The sequence below is a fragment of the Sinocyclocheilus anshuiensis genome, unplaced genomic scaffold (assembly GCF_001515605.1).
Source record: "Sinocyclocheilus anshuiensis isolate Anshui unplaced genomic scaffold, SAMN03320099.WGS_v1.1 scaffold183, whole genome shotgun sequence".
NCBI lineage: Eukaryota > Metazoa > Chordata > Actinopteri > Cypriniformes > Cyprinidae > Sinocyclocheilus > Sinocyclocheilus anshuiensis.
Window position 1 is genome coordinate 2,576,720 of NW_015548309.1, and position 3,977 is coordinate 2,580,696.

The window sequence follows — 3,977 nt, forward strand, 5'->3', positions numbered from 1 at the left end:
AAAAAAGTCTGGTAAATTCATGGGTCCTCCAACATTTTTTTTTGTATCTTTTTACATAATATGCACAATTATCAAAATACAGACAAAATCATCCCAGAAAAAAACCCAGACAATCCTAAAATCTATTGAAGGAGACTGCCGATCTGGAGGTTCTTCTGGTATTATGTGCAAGCAACTATTTTAGACATTTTTAAAAATGTTTTTACAAAACCCATGCAAACTCTACAGGTAATATGCATTCTGTGGCTGAGAGTTTCTTTTGTCGATCATCATCATCATCTCCTCCCGGAAACAGTTTAGCTGAGGTATGCACACTTTATGCATTTAGTCCATCAACATCATCATCATTCTGACGTTTTATTATACGTGTTTATTAATTCTTATTTCCAGTCCACCGAATGAATTTTAGTCATGCATTTTTTTTTAATAACACAATATCCCCTTACAGGTATTTTTACATATTCATTCTACAAATGTTCTGAGGACAACTAGTTCAATGCAAACCTTCCACATCTGCCTTAGGGAATGTAAACTGGCGCTTTTGGCGACGTCCTGCGTGAATCGGGCGGAAAAATGTGTCGGTGGCGTTCTAACAATTCGCCATTTTTTCGCGTTGTGAAGAGGTAGAAGCCTTTTTTGGACAAGTGGGAGAACCCTTTTTGTATCTTCTTATTCAAAGACGCTGCGTCCTTATATTTGGTGCCATAAAATTATTATGAATGTCATCTTCAAGTCAATTTGCTGACTCCAGCAAAGGATAAGGGATACGCTTTGTTCCTGGATCCAGCTTCGCTGTCTTATTAGTGTGTGTGTGTGTGAGAGAGAGAGAGTGTGTGTTGGTGTGCTAAAACTAGCAGCCAACCCTTCGGTTTGGCACGAAACGGGAACAACTGCACAGTATGTTTCACACACACGGAGACAAACTTTGACATTATTGGTTACAACACAAAGCAGTTATCCGTTTCAAATGGGGTTTCTGCATTAGAGAACTATCAAAGAAAGAGAGAGAAGAAAAAGAAACAGGCTTTGCGTTATTTTCATCTCCATCCGCTGTATAAGACGAGGCAGAAATCTGTATAACTTTGGTTTGACTGAAAACAGAAGCAAACTTTAAAGCAACAACCGCTTTTCCTCGATGACATCAGCAACGTTCAAATAAAAGCGTTTCACCTCAAATAAACGGTTGCTACTTATACACCATACATGGTCTAACCACATACCTTCCCATGATCCAACACGAGCTGTGTCTACATAGCCATGAATTATACAACGAGTCTGAATCAATGGAGCAAAGCAAACGTCAGCTGGAAAAGGATTCGTCCTCTTCCTGTCATGGCTCTGTTGTTTGCTTTTACAATATAACCAAGCCACATCATTTCATATCGACTTGAAATCATGAATTTTTTGGCTTCACTAGATATCTTAAAGTTTGGTTACTATATTTTCGGTTTCGGCTCTGAAGAAACTGACGGATATAAGACATGACGCGTTGGACAGTCACAATGAACGGTACATTTCACTAGTAAAAACGATGACAAGATGGCTTACGCAAATCATAATAAACAAAAGAATACAAAAGTAATGTTTTCTGCACTTCCACAAATGGTTATTTTGGTCATGATCCATTTATAGCTGCTCTCTTGCTCTACCCGGACCACATGACGGTCGCTGAATCGAGGTCTTTCTGTTTTATTCAGGGTCGACCGACATCACGAGGCCAGAGCGAGCGCTCCGTCTGTCGATCAAATTACATCAAAATCATTTTATCTTTGTACAGGGCTAAAGGAGACAATCCCAGAGGTTATTCGAAGGTAGTTAGTGGAAAAAATCTTCTCTTTGTACTAGTTAAAATCACAGAAGACTGACCAAAGAGTCTGGCGGCTTCTGTCTAAGCTATTGGCCGTTGATAGTGTTGGCTTTGGTTTCTAGCTGTTGCCTGTGACTCTTTGCAGGTAGACAAAGCTTTAGAATAAAGGAGGTAAAGAGACTAGAAGAATATGCGGAAACGCATCTTTTTCTTTCGTGTTTTTTCCTCTCAGCGTGGTGCTCGCAGCAGTTGCGATTGAATCACATTTCACGTTTTCAGTAGAAACGGAGTTAGTGAGACTCGAGACCTACTTTGTGTACTTTTTTTGGATGGCTGCAACAGTCTTGATACCTTGGTTGTGTTATTGATGTGATTTTAAGAAATGCCATTTACAGTTGGTGGTGCCGCAAACATGACTCGAAACGAACATAAGCTAAGTCGTGGGAAGAACGAAACAACAATGATGGGGGAAAAAAAAATGAACAAGAACAACAACAAAAAAATGATTTTTTTCCTTTTTAAAATTGTCGACATACAGACAGTGACACTAATTTTTGATACTACTCATGTGCAAAAAATAACAGAGCAACAACTTGAATTGAACCAGCAATTGCAATCTAACACCGACGACTACTGTGGCTTGGATATTCACAAACTTAAAACTTTTTTTGGCAGTATATGTGGCCGCTGGCTTGCTCCCGTTTCACTTCTGTCTTTTTTCGGTCCGTGAGCCTTGTGTTCGTTGTGTGAGGTGGCCGAGCTGATTCGAATGAAATCTTGTCCTTTTGTTCTTCCTTTTATGTTTGTTTTTAAAAAGTCTCATGTCTGTCCATCTGTGGTCCCTAAAGATCTGCGCTATAGATTTTCTTCGGGCCAGTGTCCAGATGCATGCTAAATAAATACTCCTGCCTGCTGCGTCCAGTCTTTCTGCGTTTGCGGTGGTTGTGGATTAGTTGAGGGGTGGGGCCTGAAAGGGGCAGAGCCCCGGCGGAGGGGTGGGGCAAAATAGTCATTCCAGGTCCTCCGATAGGTTGCCCTCCTTAAGCTCCCGGTCCTCATCCAGCTCAGGACTGTGATTGGCTGTGGTCACCAATGACATCGGACAGTCCTCGTCATCCATGTTTAGTGGCTCCTCCTTGACGTGAATTGGAGGCCTGGTCAAATTAGAAAGAGGTCTGGTCAAATATGTTAAAGATTACATAAATGCTGCAATTATTTAATCTAGAATACAGTAAAAATTAATATTATGAAATAATACAATTTGAAATAACCGTTTCTGTTTTCAAGATATTTAAAAGTGTAATTTATTCCTGTGATGCAAAGCTGAGTTTTCAGCATCACTACTCCAGTCTTTAGTGTCACAAGATCCTTCAGAAATCATTCTAATAGGCTGATTTGGTGCTTAAGATACATTATTTATAATCAATGCTGAAAACAGATGCTGCTTAATATTTTTGTGGAAACTGAGATACATTTTTTTCAGGTTTCTTTGATGAATAGAAAGTTCAGAAGAACAGCATTTAGATTTTAGTCTTTACAGTCACTTTTGATAAATTTAATGTCTTTTCTGAATAAAAGTATTAATTTCTTTCAAATTCTTACTGTCCCTGAACTTTTGTATGGTAGTGTAATAATAAATAAATAAATAAATAAGCAAACAAACAAACAAACAGGATATTCATGACATTATATGATCATTAAAGAGATTTATTTTGCAATAATGACAATCTAACTACACATTATCACACATTACTTAGTAAATAAATAAATGGACATTAAATATGATTTAAGTTCAAATGATATTATTAAATGAGAAGAAAGAGACATAAAAGTAGCACAGTTATACAGAAACATGGCTGCCAGTATTTAGTTGAGCCATCATTACAACAAAAACATTTGACTGCAAAATGCAGCGATTGACCAATCAGAATCAAGTATCCCAGGAAGCTGTCAAAATAAGTACCTATAAGCTCCGTAGTCTATAGAAAAGCAAATCTAAGATCTAATTACAAATCTGTAATGAAGTAAGAAAAGTGTAAAAACTAACTCATCAAACATGCAAAAAACATTAGATACACGCATTCAACACTGCACTGGAGACACCTTTAAAGGGGTCATTTGATGCGATTTCAATTTTTCCTTTCTCTTTGAAGTGTTACAAGCTCTTGGT

The 3,977-nt window shown here is 38.0% G+C and overlaps 1 pseudogene; it reads right to left on the minus strand.

Moving 5' to 3' along the window:
* Positions 1–194: 194 nt before the first annotated feature.
* Positions 195–3,977, minus strand: part of LOC107656351 (forkhead box protein P2-like) — a 63,773-nt pseudogene continuing 59,990 nt past the window's right edge.